The sequence below is a fragment of the Amblyomma maculatum genome, chromosome 8 (genome assembly GCF_055883805.1).
Source record: "Amblyomma maculatum isolate TAMU_Amacu chromosome 8, ASM5588380v1, whole genome shotgun sequence".
NCBI lineage: Eukaryota > Metazoa > Arthropoda > Arachnida > Ixodida > Ixodidae > Amblyomma > Amblyomma maculatum.
In genome coordinates, this window is record NC_139351.1 from 47495073 (window position 1) to 47518237 (window position 23165).

General features: G+C 44.6%; 1 non-coding gene across 1 annotated transcript; it reads right to left on the reverse strand.

The window, feature by feature from the left end:
• Nucleotides 1-14041: 14041 nt before the first annotated feature.
• Nucleotides 14042-14133, reverse strand: TRNAY-GUA (transfer RNA tyrosine (anticodon GUA)). Its single transcript is given in 2 exon segments — nt 14042-14077; nt 14097-14133. It is a non-coding gene; the product is annotated as a tRNA-Tyr (tRNA).
• Between the last annotated feature and the right edge of the window lie 9032 nt (nt 14134-23165).

Below are 23165 nucleotides of genomic sequence, written 5' to 3' on the forward strand. Positions count from 1 at the left end.
CTAATGCTGTTATTCTTGGGCCTAACGCTGTTATTTTTGGGCCTAAAGCTGTTATTCTTGGACACCTCTCACGTATTGTGGCCATGGTAGTTTAAAGATTATTTTTCCCTCAAGTACATGGACTTCGTTGCTTCGTAGACATGTTGGCAGGTTACAGCTTTTTCAATACATAGGGTCTTCACAAGTGATGTTTTTGGATGGTCATGTTGGCAGGGTATAGTTTTTCAATACACAGGGACTACACAAGTGATGTGTTGTGGATGGACATGTCCTACTGCACATGTGTGGTGGTGGTTATTAGCGTGTGACTATGTGACTATGTGGTGGTCTTGTGACTGTCCAGCGTGGTATCAGTTTCTGGGCAAAGCAGAGGTGTGGAGAAGCAAGTGACTGTAGACTGCCATGCTTGGACGATCTTTATGTTCTGCGAGGAAGAAAGTGCCAATATCTCCTTGGCAAAGAAGAGGAAGATGAGAATATGTACTTGAGTATAGAAGAAGAGGAGTGGTGAAGAGGAAGTGTTTTCTGATCCATATTACAGTTGGTAGTGTGCGCGTGTGCTGTGTCTCTTCGCTTGTGTTTGTTGCGCCACATTTCTGGGTATTATCTCAGTGCAAGTTCGTACCGAACGCAGTCTTCAGGGGAAAGATCTTTTGAGTCTCAATCACAGCAGTCGAAACAAACGCGCTGCTTAAGATGCGGATCAATTTGGCATAACGCCTCAGCACGTACTTGTCCTGTACCAGGCAAAACGTGTTTCTTTTTCTGGAAATGTTCAAAGTTTTATTTTCACCTCTAATGAACCGTTCAATAGGTACAGGAGGTGCAGGCATCGAAAACGAAGCCATCAGTACCTGCTGAAGTTATTCCGCAGGCCAACGAAATTGTGGACGATATTTCACAGACTGAAAAGAGCGAATCCAGCGAAACCGTTTAAAATGAAGGGCGTGAACAGAAGTTCCAGAACAGTAGAACATGATAGAGACCGAAGAGCTGGAAAGGAAAGAGAAGAAATCATTTTCAGATGTCTTTGTCATTCGACCTTACGCACAGGTACGGCATTGTTCATGTTTTGTGTCATCTGCAGAGTCCTTCAAGGTAGAAACCATATGCGCTCATATCGAAGTACTATCTACAACTTTACGTCATGAAGACGCCAGTGAGCGTCTTTTCAGAGTATGGTATATCTACTCCGTAAATTTTTAATAATGCAACCAGCAATAAAAATATTTCGAGAGGAAAATTAGAAATCCTTCCTTGTACTCCTACTGCGCAAAAATAAGTGTGGAAGACAATCACATATGGCACTAACTTGTAAAATTTATTCCTAGCACGTGTACATTGTAACAGCATAAGCCCTGCGAGTTTTTTCAAATATATTTCCTTCTTTTTATTTCATAATTTGGTTTCCAATTGATTGTCCTTTTTTTGTGATAATGCCCTGCTTGACATAATGGCTTACTTTTATATAATGATTTTCTAATTTTTGTAAATTGTTCTTACCTCTTCTTTCTTTTCTATGATTCTTAGCCTAAGCTGTCATCTGACCACTTCCGGGAAGCTATTGACAAGTATTCCGCTATATCTGCATTGCTTATACCAGAACTGCAACTACGGTACATTGTTTCCTCGTGTCTCTTTCGGAGGACACTGCGCAGCATACAGCGATTCATCAATTGTCACCACGAGAATTATAGTAACCGCACACATAATAGTCAACCAATACTGCAATTATTACTTTCTCCTTGTGCCTCTTTCGGAGGAAGTTATCTCTGCCTCTCTGTCTCTTCATTTGCCCTACACCACGCCTTGTGTCCACCTAAAGGTTTCACGCATTCGCCTCAGGAATGAATATAATCCGGTGGGGGAGAATCGATAAGGTAGGCGAGACATTTATTCCTTCAAGCAACAATCATGTGTTTCATTTTGCAGCTTTTAGGCTACCGCAACGTTCCTTCTTTACGTTTATTACGCGGTATTGAACTAGTCTGAATCAGCTTCGTTAAACGAACTGCGGTGACGAGCACTGGCAGAATGATACTGCTCAGACATTTTCAAAGAGGGAATTTTTGAGCACATGTCCAAAAACGAGAGATTACATAAAATCTAACTCAAATCTCAATTAGATGGCACGTACTACTCCCGATTACACAGTGTCAATTGCTTATTCTGTTTTTCCTTCTTACAAATAACGTAACATGTTTTTCAGTTAAATATCACCACATCCTTATTCACGCTTAGGGCTTTAGGCATTTAGTTACTCGCAGGAATGTATTTTATGAATTACTTTCAAAGTAAATAATATTAACAATTTAGGTGTTGCTACGGTTTCAGGAGAGACTATCTTTGCGTGTAGCTTTGCGGATATTTGAAATAGACTATAAAATTACGGATTAAATGGGGATAGCAATCGTATATTGTGTAGACTGCAAGATGAGAGGGAAAATGTTAAAAATATACCTGGTGACTTAGTATAGCGCTTCGAAATTCACAGAGAATTAGGAAATCAACGGCCTTCGAGGAAAATGTCAGACTAATAAAATGCTAGAATAAAATTCTATATTTCACTTTTAAAATTCTTTTAGGATATCACGGTATCATTTTATTCGAACGGGAAAGCTGTCTGCTACAGTTGCCCTTTCTACGACGCAGTCTTCGTATACCCACTGATAACAAGCTCGGAATAAGAACATACGAACCGCCACCTGAACGCGAAGAGAAGTAGTTTTGTGTTGTCAACTAATGCAAGGCGCAACATTACGTCTATTAAGGTGGATTCCTTGGTATGATCATGAAACCGTATGAACGTCTTGATTAGTGCTCAAACGCACTTGACGGCAGAAAGCAAGAAGGCGGTGCAAAGCCAGATGATAGTATAACTACTTCATATGTAAACCGCGATAGCAAAAAAAAAAAGATTTTTTTGTTTACCGTGGCGCCATACACTGAGTATATTTGTAAGTCTTGAATCTACTCTAATGCACCTCCATTTGGGTTACCGTACAAAAGGTCCTGGAGGTGCCAAGTATCAAATCCGACAACTCTTTCGTACTGAGCGAGCGCTCTATACCCCTTAACTACGCCCGTTAACCCGCTTGGTCAGGTGACGGGGCCAAACGAAAAGCGGTACAACAAAGAGGAAGCAAACGCTACCTTGAACGGCTGCAATCAGAGCAGCGCGAAGAAACTGTTCGTCAACAAAATTTTAGGAGGCGCTTGCCATGTCCAAAACTATTCAACAGCTACACATCTACAGTACGTTCTCCCCAATACATAATCATTCCGAGTTCGAATATGTTTCTATGAAACTTACTCTATCTCCAACAACTGCATGAACTGACACTGACAGTTGAGTCTCGGGAGCAAAGCATCTGGAATTTCGGTAGGCACGTGGCGTTCACCTGCCGTAGTGATACATTTCCTTCCGGATATGCAGTATTGAATGGCTGAGGACTACTTTGGACCAAACTGAGTGCACTAGCATGTACTAACATAGCCCAGCTGGCATATATTTATATATTTGTTACTATTATAACTGAAGCAGCCGCAGCCAAGATACAACAGTGAAGGTGAACTTCCGGATACACTTAAGTGCTTCCTTGAGCAAGCAAGTAGGGCCCCTTTGTCTAACACATGAGTACCAGACACGCACTTGTTCAGAAACTGTTCACTTGCGGTTATCTTTTGAACAAACTAGTACCGCCGCTATGCAACGGAATGTCAGCCAAAGGCGCGTGATGCATTCTGCATAGTCAGCGTAGCGTAGTGTCGGCCAGCAAGTTCGAGGGTGTGCCTCGGCTGTGGCTTTTCAAACTTTCAAGACGCGCCGTCCGTGCAGCCTTCCCTTCGATATTTTCCTTAACAGCCGACAAGTCAATTGTCTTCACTGTCCTATTATTGTTTTTGCTCACACTTTATTCTGTGCGTGTAAACTGAGGTTTTAAAGTCAGAATAAAAAAAAACGTATTTCCATTTATAACCTCCCCCAGACAAACTGCAACAAAATATAGATTTTTAGGCTAAGCTCTACCTGTATAACACTGATCTTAATGACATTTAATAGTGAAAAGTAGTATAGATAAAGAAAACGCTTGGACGTTTAAACATTTGTTCAGTGTGTTTCGTTGTAATTTTTTAGTTAACGCCGTATGCTGCTCGCGTTTCAATGGCACACAAGATCGTAGTTTGCACAGTCAGCGCTGTGCAAAAGTCTTAGTGAGCGCAATTATGAATCGTCATATTTTCTCCCTATGGTGCCTCCATCCTCAGAAATTGAAGGATTGGGGAAGGCTGCTTCACTAAAACAATTCGGAAGGTTAATGAGCTTTATGTCTCTATGGCGTCTGCATGAATAAAGCAATAAGGAATGCTACCCCTCAAGAAAAATAATAATTTCCGTCGAGCGGGAATCGAACCAGCTGCCTATGGATGTCCGCATACAGGGAACCTCTACAGTCCACTGCTCTACCAACTAATCTATCGACGAAATTTTTTTTCTTTATTGCATGGAAAAACTTCCGTAAAAAGGAACAACTCCACTTACTTAAACATGTCCATGTCTAAAGTTACCGGGCTGCCTAATACGAGCCCGTCATATCCCCAGCCCGACAATGCACAATCATCAGAACATCAAAAGTCTGGGAGACAAATACATGCGTCTAAATACGGCATCCAGTTTGGAGGTTCTTCACGTACAGCATATACACTTCTCACCAAAGCAGACTGCTCCCGAAACACGGATTTGGACGATCTTGGTGGCTCTGCATGCCTGTCGATCATGCGGCTTTTCCAAAGGCTGAACAGTCCCATCAACACAAATAGATCGTAGGGCACGACAGAGTTTTTGTCAGGAGGCAAAAATCTAATTATATAAGGCGTAATTTCAATGTCCTTTTTAAGAGTTCTTTGTAGTATGTCCCAAAAGAACATAGCATCACGGCACAAAATAAAGCAATGATCAATTGTCTCAGGCACGTTACAGAGACGACAATTTACCGACCAGGGCACAAACATCTCCTTATTGTGAAGAAATGTCTTGACAGGCAACGTCGCTGTGTGTAATTTGAAAAAGAACGTTTTTGCAGCTGCCTGAATGCACATTTGCCTAACACGCTTTAGAACAGTGGTGTCTAAAAACCTCAGATAAGGCTGCCGATACAACGGTGTAGGGAACAAAGACTCAGTGAGAGCCTGGGTCATCTGCTTTCTCGAGAGGCTATACAGGTAATCTACAGAGAAACGCACAGTGAGAAAATTGAAAGTGTCAGCAACCTCCTTAAGGAATCCCCATAAACGCCCCTCACGAGCCTGCCCAGTTGGTGCGAATAAGTAAGGCAAATGTGGACTAAGACGCCTAATGAGCACAATTACAAGAAAGGGATGGTTTGCCGATTTGAAAAAGAAAAAACGGGAAACAAGTTGATGCACAAACAAGTGAACAAGGCCCGCTCCACCAGACTCTAAGGGAAGAAACAAGTTGTCACGCCGCATGGGCTCCCATTGAGAGCGCCACACAAATGTTGCAAATAATCTGTGTATAATACTTTACTTTCCTCCTCGCACAATGCAGGACTTGAAGGACATACGCAAGCTTTGCAAACAAAAATATGTTACAGACCTGTGCCCTAGCAAACACTTAGAGTTCCCTACCCATCCAAGCGTGCGTTTGTCGCCGCATAGGTACGATTTGTGAATCCCACTAGGCTGCGCTGTTACGAACTTGGTTCAGCGGAACCCCTAGGTACTGAAGAGGACTACAGTCCCAGCATATGCCTCCAAACTGGCTTGGTCTAGTGCCCCAGTGTCCCAACCAAAAAACATTTGGATTTATCTAAATTAAGATGAACGACTATCAAAGTAGCCTCTGGCAATGTGCGCTGGACGCCTAAATTTGCGAATATCATTTGTTTTGAACGTGTGTCGCACGAAACATAGCTCCCTCAAAGGTTGCCGTTGTCTACCTTCGTCGAACGGGACAGTACTTGTGGAGTGTAGTTTCTTTTCGTGACTGCAAAGTCAGTCTGCCTGCTTTCAAACATTAAACCGATCCATTCTTTCAATTCCTGCTTCATCGTTCTGTAGAACATTAACTTGAACTTGCTGCCAAAATGCGCTTTTCGTGTTAAAACCACTTCTCAAAAAAACCCCACTACGTATCCTTAATTCTCTGAAAAGCCTACAAAATTTGTAAGCGCTGTCTATAAATTCAATCTTCTGCATCGTTGAAGCAGGGATATATATTGAAAATGCATGACAGTTGAACACCCTTCCCAAGTTTCACTTCTGGTCCTAATCTGACTAAGCTGTATGCTATATTCACTACTTGTATCATAAGGTTTCGATAAGCATAACAAAGCTGTGGGCAATCAATGATGTTGTAGGGAAAATTTCTTCGAGGCTAAAGTTTTCAGAGAGGCGACTTGATACCAGAGATTCACGCGAACGCTGTCCCATAAAAAATTTCATTTACGCTTTGGAGAGCTGCCGCACGCGCCTTGAGGAAAAAGGACTACTTGTTGTGAGTTCTTCCCTGTATTTTAACTTCGGCAAAACTGCTTTAGATAGGTACTGCAAATTTGTAACCCAATATGGTATTCAAATGAGCCACTCTAATATTTTTGAGTAGGTAAGAACTTAAGAAGCGAAGCTGCTTCCCCAACTATACTCAGTTGAAAGAAGGAAAGCAGTCTCTGTGAGGAAGTGCTTAACGCGCGCTGACCTCCACGAGAGCACATGACAGGGCGAGGACGCTAAGACCAGGAAGTACGTTCTCATTGTTCTCGTCATATGCGTTTTGTCTTAGCTGGTACAAATGTTGGTCGCTCTTTCTAAGATGAGTCTTCATTTGTAATTATTTGGTCAGCTTGAATTGCTTCGTAAAATATCACCTAATGCGTTGTGACAATGAATTAGCCAATATCTTAAGAAAGCTAACGTCTCAGAAGGATATATATGTGTATGGCGGAAATATGTATTAGCAAATGTCCGCCGTATATGAAGGCGTAGCGGTTACGTGATTCGCATAGGAAACGTTAATTATGTCTACTAAGCTCTACGACCAAAGGAGAGAGAGGGTGACTGTGAGCGGAGGGTGAATAAAAAGCGGTTCCGTTTCTCGGTCCAGTCCGGTTTACTCGGCTGTGGCCAAGATTCTTGTCGCACTTCTCCCCGCGCACTTTGTTAGCACTTTCTACCGCTTAGGGTGTAGCTAGCTCAGATCTTTGCAGAATGTCCCAGAAGAAAAAGGCTTCCCAACAGTTTAAGAAAAGTTGTTCGATAGTTTCCGGTTTGCATTCGGAATTAGATTTTTATTGAAGAAGATGATGGGCTACCGCTGGACATGATCATGCTATTGGGCCTGCACAGTATCTGGCGATCCGCAATGGCTTTCAGGCATGCAGACATTGATGTGAGGAAAATACGCCACTATTTTCGTGAAGCCGTTGGCAGTGTTATTGAAGTTTTCAAGACGCAAAACGAAGTGCCTGACTGGCTTCCGAGAATGGAAGTATTGCTGCAAATGCCTGATTTGTAATGAATCACGCGTGTGGTTTTAACCCTTTTGGTGTATTTATCGCGTAATATTCTCTGGGTGCGTGTGAGTGGAGTAATGTTGTTTATGTGAAAAATCTGAAACTAAATTACGCAATAAAAAAAGAGGGTGTAGCTGAGATGGTAGAGCGCTCGCTCAGCATGCGAGAGGTACTAGGAGCGATACCCAACACCTCCACATTTTTTATTCAATGCGGTCATTTCTAAAGCAAACCAATATTTTATAAGGGTAGCTTTTTTTGCAAAAAGAGTTGCGTTTCGATGTAGTTCGGAAGTTTTCATGCACTACAGGACAGGCACGGTCCGCGAGTTGCCGGAACACCACGCAAAAAATCCCACGTGGACGTTAAGTTCCAAACGACGCGCACTGGGTGTGAGAAAAAATATTATTTGTAATAGCCAAGAATCTTTGTGCAAGAGAAATGTATCGGGGACAGAAGATCCCAGATTATTGCCATAGACTTAGGTCACTATTTTATTCTTCCTGGAGCAGTCAACGTTACTTCATGTGAGTGAAAAAAAAAAGCTCTTGCCACAAATGATTCTTGCTCATGTATGCCATGCACCGGAAATGTTTTCTCTATCTCTCATGTCCTAGACCACGTTTACCATTCCCCCTTGGAAATTCATGCATGTGCTGCATGAATTCATAATTCGACGGTGGTATAATCGGAGCTTTGACACTTAACTCAAACGAGTGTTATCTTTGTTTACCCTACACCACCGCTTCTATATGTTTAGTTTTCACAGTACGCTGCGGCTGTAACAATTCTTCGAACCTTTATTGCACCGTCCTCAGCCTATGTGAGTCATTTTCTTTAAACAAACTTAACTAGGATGCACTTACCGGATTCTACTCCCCGGAACTGTTTTAATTATATGGTATCCTTTATGATCTGTTGGAAGATGAGAGCCAGAGTAGAAGCGTTTGGCTCAGATATGTGGCATATAGCCTACTTCTCATAATCCGCTGCTTAACCTATATTCGTGTTTAGTTCCTCCACAATTTAATGTCATTTTGGTTTTCCGTTCAATATTCTCAAGTCTTCACGCATTATCTGAGCGTCTCGGCACCATCTGATGAGTCAGAAGGTATTTCCTTAGTTCCTGTAGACGCCATTATTAAAACAAATCAGAAGTCTTTGAAGCAGCAACAGATACTAGCGCTGCGTGAAACGCTGCTACCAACTGAAATAGGCTCTTTAAATCGGAGGAGTAATGAGGCTACGAATATATAAAAAATACATTTTTTCTTTCACAAGTAGGGTACGGCAGTGGTCCTTAAGGGACCGCCCCTTACAATCCCTATAGCGGGCTCTCTCTTAGGGCAACCCATTGGCGTTTGCCGAGGCCCCCATGTTAATATTTAGCGACAGCAAGATGGCAGTAAAGCTCTTGGAATTGTTCCCAGTTACCTGGCATAACAGTATGTAATTGACAGTGACTTCGAAAACATTCGGCATGGGCGCGATACATTAGCAGCGTAAAATTGAAATATCAAATCGAGTATTTGCCTTTCAAAGAGTTTAATAGCCCACAGGTTCATTCCCGTTGGGCAACGGAGAATGTCCGCGGCTACTTCCAATTATGCGTGGTGCTCATAGAGCCCCGAACAGCATGCTAGACTTCGCAGTCTCTTTCGAATGGACACTTTAACAAAACAAAAATGGTTTGTGTCGTGAAGTGACATGCACTGAGACAATAAGCACATTTAGCTGGATGGATTGAAATGATATTGACCAACCTCGCAAACAAGTTCATTATTAATATGGAAAAATTTGAATGGGGGAGGGAGATCACTTGATCCTAGGTGAAATGCAGTAGAGGCATGGCGAATACGTAAAGTGCATCGTAGTTAAATAAATATGTCTGAATTTTTTTCCAGACCGGGTAGAACCCACTATAAACAAGACATTCCTTAGTGATCAATGCTGTGGAAATCTGAACAAGTGTAGGGAGGTTCTGGGTATCGATCCCAGTGCCTCGCGCATGGTAGGCGAGCGCTCTATCATCTGAGCTACAGTCCCAGACTCTCTTGTGCAGTGCAATGAGACTAAGCGAAAAGCGAGGAAGAAAACATACAGGTCACGCACCGCCAATCGAAGAAGCCCGCAAAAACCGGTTACCGCCGGAATCTCGAGTCGCGTTCAAACGCAATATCATGATCATTTACTCTCCCTTCGAGAATTGCGGCTACTGAAAATGCATGTGGAGTTATTCCGACATTTTCTTCCAGGAGTGTGAGACGGCCTTTGGGATTCGGCGTAATGAAGAGCTCAAGGGGGTCATTCAAGGGATCATTCAGCATTGCGCTAATATCGCACAGCACATACTGGCTTATGCGTTGAGTTCACTGGGTTTGCCGTAGCCGCGGCAAGGAAGCGACAGTGCAGTTGGAATTGTAAAGGCATTGGTAGAATGCGACCTTGTGAAGCAGTTGCATTTGACGCATGCTTTAACAGGCGATTAAGGGCACACCAGAATACGTGTACAACGCTTGAATGTTCTTCACGTACTTGTTTTATAACGCGTTCTTTTGCCGTTACCTTTGAGGAGTCAAGGTATTTCTGAAAAAAAAGAAGAGACTAGCAACACAAACAGATCTTGAATGCTGTGTGGTCCCCACTGAAGTAAGTGTAAACGTTTTTATGTTACCACGACTGTTTACCACTACTTTGCAAAATGTGGTATGACATAGAGTTACACCTTGATAAAAATTGGTTGTGGCTTACCTTGGTTAAGCCTGGAAGATTACGAAAGCAACGCCTTGGTTCAGCTGGTAGTTTGGATATGGTTCCCCGTATGGCTATATGCATGGATTCACTCTTGGCACAGCATGGTTCTACTGTAATTTTGCTTTATTTAATCCGATGAATATGCTTTGGTGATCCGTGAAGAAATGGCTTTTGGTCTGTACATCGGTGATGACATAGTCGTCGGAATGCCTATGTTTCTTCGCCACGGTGCCGTCGCTTGACCGCAGCAGATCGTTCCAGCCTCGCCTTGTACACATCATCCGACATAGCGCACTGAGAGGAGCGCAGCTGCAGCCCCCTGTTTTATACCGCTCTAGCGAGCGCTTTCTCTCGGCAGCGGCGCAGCCGGCCTGTGAAGCCTCACCTCCACCATCGATGGCGCTAGCTGGGTCTGTCATGACGTCACGCGGTCAAGTGGCAACGGCGTGACGTCACCGCTCCGGCTCTTGTGAAGCCTCACCTCCGCCATCGATGGCGCGAGCCGGGGCCCCGTCTCTCGGTCTGTCGTGACGTCACACGGTCACGTGGTGCGAAGCTGTGTGAGGAGGCGCCACGACCATCAATGGCAGAAACTGCAAACAGTATTGCTTTCGCAATAAAAACTGCACTTTCTGTTCACTTCCTAGTAAGGTCATTGAGAAGGTGTTCGGCAAAATGGTAAATGTTTGCTGTATTTTTTCATTGTTAACAGAAAATAAGGAAAAAGTTTCCTAGGGATCATGTCATCGCCGTGGCTTAGTTGGTTAAAGCGCCTGTCTAGTAAACAGGAAATCGTGAGTTCTAATTTCACCGGTGCCTTTTCTTACTTTTTTTTTTTTTGCTTTGCACCTCACAGTCCATTAGCTGGATTCATATTCTCGACAGCTTGTACTAACGAGCGCAAATTACCATGGGTGTCGTACTGCCAGTTCTTCGCGGCCTCCTTTTCAACTTTTCTTTTTTTCTTGCAATCCATAATAGTAAAAAAGAACAATGCTGTCCTGTTCTTGTATTTCTACTTATAACCTATAACCATGTCTTTCTTTTCCGCCTACCTTAAACAGGATGCCCTTAAATCTCAGCTGCACATGACCAGCATCCTCCGAGCGTTGTAGTCGAACATGCAAAGAGTGATGGCACCAGCAGCAATCGTTCTTAGTGGGTCCATTCACAGAAAACGAGAACACAGAGAACTTCTTTTTTAATAGGATAGGGTTAAATGACACATTACACAAAATATCCAGCATGTGTTTTTTGAGCGACAAATGACGTAGTACATGGCGCTGACAGGTGGTAGCTGGGCACTACTTGCAAGGTCGAGAATTGATTCTGCTAATGTTTTTGTGGTGGTTTTCGATCGTTTCGGAACACTGGATTCTACTTCAAGCTATATTATGCAGATTTTTGCCCATTGTCTCCTCTTCCCGTTGTAATGTGTGTGTGACAGAACTCAACTTTCAAGCTTGAATCTTAACGAGACCACACGATATCAGAAAGTTGGCAGGGGCTGCCAACTCGGGTTGCTCATTTCAGGTGGAAATGTGGAATAAGAATCCACCTTCCAGTGCTCTTGGATGCAGAGTCAGGAACTCTAAACCTAGGTCACGAAGGCAAGTTCATGCGGCTTGGTTAAAGTGGGGCTTTATATGTGGACTTGTAGCCTAAACTATCGCCTCATAGCCTTAAAGACAGGGCTTAAGTGTAGCCTGTAATGTTTCATCCCGGAAGTAAATGAATGAAGGATTTACCATTATTCTTCGCGAGCGAACGTTCCGCTGAGAGTATGCAATAACATAGTTCTCCCACGCTGGAACTTAAATAGTGGCTCTTCGGAGTCAATAATGAACGTTTGTCTAAGTCAAAACATCAGCTTACATCGAGCTATGTAGATTTCACTGAACAACCTAAAAAAATCATCGAAATACAATGAATCTAAAATAGAATAAAGGCGACATCATTTTTCATTTTTCAAGAAGGCCGAATACGTGTGTCAAAATATTGCACCCAACCCTCCCTTTTGGTTCCTTTCATAAGGCTCTAACTTAAACTACAAGTTCTGTTTCCATTGTGTTAACTCTTTCTTATCCAAAAAGTTATTTCAGTCGATGAGCGAAAGTAAGACAACTAATGAAAACAAACAAATAAGAATAGTGAAAACAAAAAATACAATTGCATTTAGCAGATCTAGGAGCTGGACGGAAACATTACAGGTGCCATAATAGATTCTTTATGTTTGGAATTCTAAAGTATCCTTGATTCAGTGCGGGATAGCAAAAGTCTTGAAATCTCCGCACGAGATCTTGCCAGAGGGGTGTATACTTAAACCATGCATGGGGCGGAAGATTCCAGACAGTCGGCCATAGGCTTTGGGATCAGAGGTGTAGCAACTACTTCAACAGGCTTGTACTACAATATTTACCTTCAGATCAAACCGCATCCTTTCCTTAAGCCGTCGTCGTTACTAATCCTTCTCGTGACAGAGTGACTTAGAGTTAACTATCCCCATGTTGCAGTGGCTCCACCGCAGCACCTCTCAGAAGATTGAGCTGCTGGGTCATATCTCGTCTGCAGAGTGATCATCCTAAGTACTTCGTTTAGTATACCCTACCTTCCACTTGCCATGATGCTGCCCCAGGAGAAGCTGAAGAACGAGTTATAGCGATTATAATATCTGCGTTTTTTACACTTCAGAAAATGTTTCTGCTGCTTGAAAGAAAAGGGCGAATTTTGTAAATCTTCTCAGTCTTCCAGCAGATGGAGCGCATTTAAATGTAGATCTTTTAATCTTTGTGCAAGAAACCAAGAATGCCTGCAAACATAGAGTGGAGAAATTTGTTCTTCCTATTTACACCTTGCTATTTGCGAGAGAAAGAAAACAAAAAACAAACGTATTAAAACTTGTTGCGAAAACCTGCCTAAATGGTGTATATATTCCCCTAATTATTAAGCATTTATACTACCGTTGCTAGGTTCATTGTGTTTGAAATGCTCAGTCCGCATTGTACCAACAGATTAAAGGGTGATAATGGCTTCTCCCCAACGAACCTTGCGAGGTGTTTATAAAGATTAGACAACCAGATGTTTACAGCTGTCTGGCATCTGTTATTTCTATGAAAAACACCCACAGCTGTTTCAAGCCACACGCGCTTTGTAGGAGGCTGCAAGGATTTTTAGGCTGAGCAAACTAGCCTACTGCTTCGAGTAGCCTTTACTGCAACGCTCACCTTAAGATAAAGTCGTGTGTTTTTGCTTAGGTTTTGCCACCGTTTTTCCTTCTGGACCGGGCGACTTCTGGCAGTCATGACCAGCTTCTTTACTTGCGACCCAATACCTGTGAAAATCGTAATAATATGCGTGCCTGTGGCTATAATGAGCTTGTTGCTGTAAACGCCAACATAGAACTGCGCTTCGAGCGCTGAAAAAAGTAGTATAGAGAAAAAAGGGCTCGGACATTTCAATATTTTTTTTTCAGTACGATTTGTCGCAACTTTTTAATTAACGGGTGGTGCTGCTTGCATTTCAATTTTGCACAAGGGGGAAGTTCTGCACGGCGTCCACTTCCTTACTGAACGCAGTCAAGAAGCTTATTATTTTAACTCCTGCATTGTCTGCATCCTTAGAAAATGAAAGATTAAGGAGAGTTACTTCATTTAAACAAGTCGGGAAGTTCACGAGCTTATTATACCGTTGTGGCTTCTGCAGCCTCAATCAATAAACCACTAACGAATGTTTTTTTCACTACAAAAAGAAAACCTTCCGTCGAGCCGGATTCGAACCAGCGACCTATGGATGTCCGCAGTCTGGGAACCTCTACAGTCCACCGCTCTACCAACTGAGCTATCGACGGAACCTGCACTGAAGTCCTAATAGCCCCTCGTAATGTGCGCCGAAAGCCTATATTAGCGAACATCAGGTTTTTTGAACGCTCGCCGCACATTAAATAGCTCCCCCACAGCTTGCTCATCTTGACGTCGTCTATTTTTTTTTTTTCACCGGGACAGTACTTGTGGAGCGTAGTTTTTTTTCGTGACTACAATGTCAGTCTGTGCCTCATTGTCTGGTCTCTTTCAAATTTCAGTCCGATCCCTTCCTTCTATACCTGTTCCATCATTTGGTAGAAATTCCATCCTAAACTGGCAGCTAAAATGCGCTTTTCCTGCAGAAACCAAATTCCACGGGACACAAAAGGGGGATAATAAGCAAGAACACCACCATTTCTTCTTGGGGTTATAAAAATGCTACAAAATTTGTTAGCGCTACCTATGTATTGAATCGTGTACAGGATTGAAACCCAGATGTACATTGAGAAGACATACCCGTTGAACCCTTTTAACGGGTTTCACCACTAGTCCTATTCTTGCTACCAGTGGTTACGGCGCCCGACTACTGTGCCCAAGGATGCGGGATCGAATCCCGGCCTAAGCAGCCACTTTTCTTTGTAGGCGAAACGCAAGGCGCCCGTGTGCTGTGCGATGTCAGTGCACGTTAATGAATCCCAGAAGCCCGAAATTTCCAGAGTCCTCCACCACAGCGTCTCTGATAGCTGGAGTCGCTTCGGGATGTTAAACCCCACAAACCAAACCAAACCTAATCTGGCTAAGCTGTACAACATATTTAGTATCGGGTTTCATAAGGCTTCAAAAAAACATACCAATGGAGGGTAATCAATGATATGCTAGGGTATATTTCTGCTAGGCTAAAGTTTATAGTGCGGAGCCTTGGTGCCAAAGGCTCATTCATAATCATTAGGTTGCGCACAAAATTGTGTTTGCATTTCGGCCAGATGTCGCACGCGCCTTAAGAACAAAATGCTATTCGTTGCTGTTTCTTCATTGTATATTGCCTTCGGCAAAGACGTTTTAAGTAAGCACCCCGATTTCTTACGCCAATATGACATTCAATACAGCCACTCGAAATGTATTGATTGAGCAAGACGCAGAGCTGATCTACCAACAATGTTGATAGGTACGAAGCAAGGCAGGCGCGGTGAGGCAGTGTACAAACCGAACTGTCTTTCGCGGGAGCACACGACAGGGCGTGGGTGCCAAGACCAGGAACTACATTCTCATAGTTTTCTTCACAGGCACTAATAGTTTGCTAAGCAGGCAGAGACGTTAAACATTTCTTCTGGGGTGACTCTTCAATAGTAAATGTTTCTTCAGTTTTATTATTTGTAAAAAAAAAACACCCAAAACATTGTGAAAATGACTTAACCAATATCTTAAGAAAGTTGACGTGTAATTCGGCGAGCGTATATCAAGGCATAGCGGCTACGTGATTCGCATAGTAAAAGGAGTTCGTGCCTGCGAGGCTCTTACGACCAAAGAAAAGAGCTGGTGTCTGTGAGTGGAGGGAGAGTGCAAGGCAGTTCAATTTCTCCTTTGAGTCCGGTTTACTCGGGTGCGACTAGATTTCTTGCACATCTCTTCCCGCACAATATGGCGTTTCGCTTACCTGCTGCACCGTTGGGGATGTAGCTCAGGCATTCTACTTCCGGACACCGCAGTGAACGGTCGCAGAATCATGTGCTCCAGCGGAGCGGCGATAGCGGCCATTTCTAGCCGCGGAAACAGGCTTGAGGACATGGATGATAGCGAATATCAGATTATTCTGCCAACTTTGCCCACCGGACGCGTTGTTTTTAACACGCTTTTTTTGCACGGCGATGTGCGAGTCAGGCCATACAGGGTCGAGGATTTCCGCGACGCCCTTGCCAACGCTGGTGCGCTCCCCGACGTTGTGGCGTTGGGGGCGTATCAGATCAACCATGTTTGGGCGGTCACGTTAAGCAGCACAGAAGCAACGAAGAAATTGGCGGCTTTCAAGGAGCTCGAAGTTAAGGGACGCCGTTGCCTCATTATCGATCCCGAGGACCAACAGGTGAAGCTGCGACTTCACTGGATGTTGTACGGTGTGGCAGACGACGACATCCGGACGGCTTTTGCGGCTTTTGGGAAGGTGACCGAGGTGACTCGGGAGAGGTGGAGAGTTCAGGGCGTCAGGGAGAAGGGGTCCACCACGAGGACTGTGCTCCTGAAATTGAAACCGGGCATTAAGGTCGATGACTTACCTCACCAGCTGCGAGTGGCCGGAGAGCTGGCCCTTGTCGTGGTGCCTGGGCGAGCGATGCAGTGCCTGCGCTGCCGTGGTACCGGTCACGTTCGACGAGAATGTAAGGTGCCGCGTTGTCCAAAGTATAGACGCTACGGTCATGACGAGGCTGCCTGTGTGCTTTCGTACGCTTCGGCAGCGGGACATGGAACTGCGGAACGGTCGGCGGAGCTCACCATGGATGTGGTCGAGGCGGAGGAGGCGGCGAAGGGTGCCGGAGAGGTGCGAACGCAGACACGGGAGACGGATTCGTCGGTGGACTCGGCAGAAAGCGGCAATGCTGCGAGGGATGTGGGGAGAGCGGACTCTGCATCTGAGCTCCCTAGCAATGAGGAAGGCACGTCACTTGAGCCTTCAAACGGCATGGAACAGGATAATGGGGAGGAGCACTCGGACACTAGCGGTGTTCGTAAGCCAGGCGTCCCAGCCCCAGCCAAGCGATCCCACACACAGTCCGAACCCTAAGGTAACCAGGCATCAGCCCCCAGCGTCGACGAGCCACCAGCAAAAACGGGGCAATCCCGGCGGTCCACGCTACGTCCGCGGCCAAACATTTCATCAGAGAGACGGGTAGCGGATAAAGTGCCCCCGCTGCCAGGTCAGCCGCTCGCACCGGACGGGGATGGATCCAACGACGGCGTCTAGCAACGCGCTAGACGGGAAAGGTAAGCACCATGCTTTCGGTCTCTTCACCCTTGATGAAAATGGCGCCTGAAGCCACCTTAAGAGTAGCCACGTTAAATGTCAGGGGATTGGCAGGCAAAAAGAAGCAGAGCCAGATGCATCGGCTCTTAATTGACCACGATATTGACGTGCTTGCCGTGCAAGAAACTAAGGTTGACGGGGAGGAAGAGACCGGGAGCATGGTGCGACGTTTCACGGCTAGATTTTACGCCATTGTTAGCCACGCAGTTGGGACATCGGCCGGGTGTGTATTGTTTGTCAAAAAGCTGCCTGGTCTGGTTGTGAGGGGCTACTCCTCATGCTCTTCTGGACGGTGTGTAGTGGCTGATTGTGTATACAGCGGTGTTGAGTGGCGCATTATTTGTGTGTACGCTCCTAACTGTGTGGAGGAAAGAACAGTGTTTTTCGAGAATGTTATGCAACAGTTAAGTACGGAAAGGCAGGTAGTATTGCTGGGCGATTTTAACTGTGTACTGAATGCTCGAGACAAAACCAGCACACGCGGATTCAGAGACAAGAGCACGGAAATGTTATGCCAGTTAACAAGCGAATGGAATATGGAGGATGTGGCTGATTGCTTGGAAGGACCGCGTGCCGTTCAGTACACGCACTTCCAAGGTTCTAGCCACGCGCGTCTGGACAGGATTTACGTGTCGTTGGATTTGATTCCTTCATGCAATGAATACCGAGTTGTGCCTATGACATTCACGGATCACTGTTTGGTGCAATGCTTATTCGGCACCAAAAAACGAAGCAATGCATTTAGCTGGGAGTTATGGAAATTTAACAATAAATTGCTTAATGATGATGCCTTTAGACGCGTGGTATTGAATGAATTGATTAAAGTGAGGCCAGGGACTTTGCTCGAAATCTGGAAACAGTGGGAGTTGTGCAAGGAACAGATTAAAATTAAAGCCATTGACAGATCAAGTTGCCTGGTGTACGAGAAGAAAATTACAGAAACCCAGCTTAAGGCTTTGCTTGCAAAACTACACGAACAGGAATGTAAGGCACCCGGCAGATGGATAGAGGATATTCGAAAAATAAAAGAACAGATTAACTTGATAGAAGAAGACAGATACCAAGGAGCGTTAGTGCGTGCAAGAGCGGAAAAATTGGCCATGGATGAGACGCCGACAAAAAGATCGTTGGGAATAGAAAAAGCAAATGCAAGGCAAAATCACGTGGCAGAGGTAGATTGGGCAGGACGCACAGAAACCGATAACGAAGGAATCGCGAAAGCTTTCCGGGAGTATTATGAAGATCTATTTTCATCCCGAGAGGTTTATTTGGACCGTTTTCAAGAATCCTTTCTTGACGTGATGCCAAAAATTGACGAGGAACAAAAAGAAAGACTGGAGCGGCCAATAAGCGAAAAAGAAGTGCATCAGGCAATAGAAAATTTAAACCCAGGGAAATCACCCGGGCCTGATGGCCTGAGTGCGGCTTTTTATAAAGCGTTCAAGGAACAGCTATCTCCTTTGTTGTGTGCCTTATTTATTGAAGCGTATGAACTGAAGGCACTGCTTGCGTCTTTCGGATCGTCGCACACAGTACTTATTCCGAAAACTGACCAACCAGATAAGCTTAGGCAGTTGTCGTCTTACAGGCCCATTGCTCTGACAAACGTTGATTACAAGATTTATATGAAGGTGCTTGCTGGCAGAATACAAACGGTTATATGCGAACTAGTGGGCCCTCACCAAACGTGCGGTATAAAAGGGCGATCTATCTTTCAGAACATTCACAAAGCGAGAAGTGTGCTCGAATGCTGCGACGCAACTCATGCATGTGTTGCGTTACTGCAGTTGGACTTGGAGAAAGCTTTTGATTGTGTGGCGCATACTATTCTGTTCAGTATATTAGACTATGTTAATGTCGGCTCTGTTATTCGAGAGGGAGTGGCTTTGGCGTACCGTAACTGCACTACGAGATTAATTGTCAATAAGTCACTGGGGGCCCCCATCAACGTACGACGTTCAGTGCGCCAAGGTTGCCCCCTCAGCCCTCTTTTGTTCGGCATTTATATTGAAAGTTTGTGTTTAAGCATCCTACAAAACAATGACATTGATGGTTTTCGACTGCAGGAGTCAGAAGTCAAATTGCTGGCTTACGCAGATGACGTTGCGGTATTTTGTGTGAATAAAGAGAGTATAAAGAGGACAGTGGATGTGGTAAAACATTTTAGCAAAGTCACAGGGAGTAAAGTTAACTGGGGTAAGTGCCTGGGATTTTGGCACGGAGAATGGCAGCTGACCCCCGACACTTTCGCTAATGTATCGTGGGTTACAACGCCTGCAAAGTACTTGGGTGTGCCCTTGAAATTTTACAAGGAAAGCGAGCCATACTGGCTAGAGCAGGTCAAAGAAACGCGTGAAAAAGCGGAGAAATGGAAAAGCGCTCAATTATCAATATTTGCAAGAGCCGCAGTTTGCAACCTGTTTTTAATTAGTAAGTTATGGTATGTTATGCAAGTGTTGCATTGCTCCCGTGTAAATGTGCAAAAATTGCATCGAGTTTTTGCGGTGTTTGTTTGGGCCTCGAGTTGGGAGAGGTGCAGTCGGACAAATTTGTTCCGGCAGGTGAAGCATGGGGGGCTTGGTCTGGGTCATTTGTTTGTGCGACAGATTGTCAACAGGTTTATGTTTTTTAGGGATGCCAGCGATCCATTCCTGCGCACAGTGTGTCAACAAAGACTTGGTCGAGCTTTGCCTGATTTCGTAGTTTATACTCAAAGTATGCCGGGTTCTCTTTTTGGATTGTTTAGGGAAATTGTTTTGAGCGCGAAATTCTTAAGCGCACGGTTTTCGAAAGAGTATTTAAGTAATGTTAACAGGAGAACATTATACAAGGATGTTTGTGAAGTGGTCTTCCCGGTGCCCTTGTACCGAGCTTTATACTATGGAGGCACAGGAAATAATGTATTAAAACGCGTAAAGAAAATGCAAGTTGCTCCGGGAGCTAAAACGTTTTTCTTTATGCTACATACCGGTACTTTGAGTGTAAAATCATTTATGGAGGAAAAGGGTATGTTCCTACCGTGGGGGGCCCAATGTCTCATCTGCAAACAGCCAGAGACAATAGATCACGTGTTTTTGCATTGCTGGGAGGGGGTATATTTGTGGGATGTTCTGCAAAGGACAATAATAAAACAGTTGCCACTTGATTCCCATGGCATTAGGTATTTGCCATTGGATAACCACGATGATATGCCGTTAGACCAGGTTATGTTAATGTGCCTCCACAGTATATGGCGCGCACGAATGGCTGGTTATCACTGCAATCCAGATGCACGGCCAGCCCGCATGTATTTCCGTGAAAGTGTGCAGCGATGGCTCGACGTGCTTAAATTGCAACCATGTGCTCCTGAGTGGCTGTCAAAGCTGGAACCTTTGACGGTGCTCAAGGAATTTTAACATGACAATGCCTGCCCCTCAGTGGGTGTTAGGCAACGCTAACTACCTTAGTGTACATATATTATTCCTTTTTTCCTGTTGTTTTGAGTTTCAGTGCTGTGTATTTGTGTCAAAGCCAGGCAATAAAGAAAAAAAAAAGGATGTAGCTCAGATGGTAGAGCGCTCGCTTAGCATGCGAGAGGTACTGGGATCGATACCCAGCACCTCCACTTTTTTTATTGAATGCGGTCATTTCTTAAGCAAACCAATGTATATAAGGGTAGCTTTTGTGGCAAAAAAAAAGTTTCTTTTCGATGTAGTTCGGAGGTTTTTATGCATTGCAAAAATGGCACAGCCACGTTTTGCCGGAACACGGTCAATGAATCCCACATCGGCATGTAGGTTCCAGACGATGCGCACTGGGTGGGAGAGCAAACGTTATTTGTAACAGCGAAGGAACATTTTTACGAGGGAACTTTATCGTGGAGAAAGGATCCCAGATCATTGCCACAGATTTAGTTCTCTATCTCGGGGGTCTGAAAAACCGCTGAATATTTTATCTTATGGTGTTACCCTTGCAAGGAAAAGGTCAGCTTACTTGGCGAACAGCTACAGTTCGTCATCTTAGGAGGCCCCAGGTTATGACTTCTCAGAAATTTTAAATATTATACAAAGAGAAAATTACAGCTCTGTACAAAACATTTCCGTTTTATGTAATCACTGTGTTCAAACACGCGAAAAAATAATTCGCAGTTTTATTACGCGGTACGCAGCCATGAATGCGAGAACATTTTGCTATTGGGCAAAATTCTCGTTTAAAAAGCGAAATCATAGTTGTGAGGAAATCACTGCTGCTCATCGAGCATAACCTGCATTGCTGTTGGAGCTGAGACCAAAGATTATGGAAGAATACAGATCAAGAGAAATGTTGGACGGATAAAGCATACACTCATAAGCACTTCATGTCTGGAGACGAAACAATTGAGTGCTCGCCAAATATATCAACAATCGTTTCGTCCATCGAAATACTCTGGACATTTGACAAATTTATCGTTAACACTTGTCGTGAGATGAAGATGCAGAGTGAAAAATCTGCAAACTGCCTTTACGGCCAGTGAACGTACTAAAAGGAAAGAACGGCAGCAACCAATAATCCGCACTGAAGTGAGCTTGCTCTCCTGTACCGAAAGAAGCCACCATAAAGAAAGAATAAACACTATATGTGTGTGGATAAGGCACTCAAACTAATCTCGACAACGCTAATCTTGGTTTCAATTAGCATTTCGAGCATCAAAACAGCATAGCACTCTATTTGCTAGCGTACACCAGCCCTTGCGCATGCCTGCATACGCTATACAAAACCTGTCCAGGATTCTGTATAGCATACGCGATGTATTTACGTAAGCAGCAACACTGCGAGTGCTGAGCAATACAGCAGTACTGTACGGCCGCATACATGGCAGGTCTACGCACGTAACACTCAGATGCTAGCGTTTCAGCCTTTTTATGTACTCGGGTGTCAAGCTTTGAAATCATGGCAGCGCCTCACCCACCCGCTTTGGATTAAATGCAGTGTCGCCGCTGATATTGTCCCATTGTAATTAGCTCTGTTCGCTGTCGTTTGCTTTAGAATGACACATGCTATCAGACATCAGCGAGGCTGTAAGTAAAGCATAATCCTTATTTTTAACCCTTTTTTATGTTTCAGTGTTTTTCAGGCGGATTTTACCGTTGAGAAGTGCATAAGACTGTTAAGAACGCCCTTATTGAAGTCTCCGGAATACCTTAGACCACTTCGGATTCTTTAAGGTGCTCGGATCTCGGACAGCACACGGGCGCCTTGCATTCTGTCTCCATCTCGAAGCGACCGCCGCGGCCAAGATCGAGCACGTATTCTTTGGTTCAGCAGTCCAGGACCCTTACCACTTCACCACCGGGGCTGGGCTCTGTTTCATACAGACAATAGGTATAGCCTCATTTTTTGAATTGCCCTTGACTGCTACAAGGATAGCAAAGTAAACCCCGTCATCATCTCGCATAAGCAGAGCATGGGACAGAGGACCAACTAGGGCCCCCTGGACGTCATCATATTGCTCGCTGGGCTGTTTTCACCTTACGTCAGCTTAGTCGAAACCCAGAAAGAAGGCGTTTCGATCTCCTATTGACCCGTTCCAAAGCTCTATAGATACGGGGAAAAGGAAGGAGATTGTTGCTTTGCAGCTGTAGTGACGGACCGCCAACCGAAGCACCGGCGACTTGCTCATCGTAAAGGCAGGGGAAAGGGGCGTATTAGAGGAAAATCATCAAAACGATGGGCAAAGAATGAAAGATGGCTTAGCTTTGCTATGCCTGGATATACGTAGCGAAAAGCAGTACTACCTCGGGATCAGACGAAGTTAATTTATCCAGTCTTCTGCACCGTTCGCCAGCAGCTAAACTCTCCATGGCTTCCATCTCGAGCGCGTCTAAGTTCACCGGCGTTCTATAATTCGTTTACAGGAAATGAAAGGCGCAGCATCTGTCACTCGCGGAAGGCAAGAAGCGCCGACCGGCGGCGCTGGAGCGCACTCGTTCCTGAGCATGATAGCCACTGCTACCACCCCGTTTCAAAGGGGACGCTCTTATATTCCATCCATTCCATCCATCCATCCATCCATCCTGCTTGGTCCTCATAGCTGACGGCCGATGA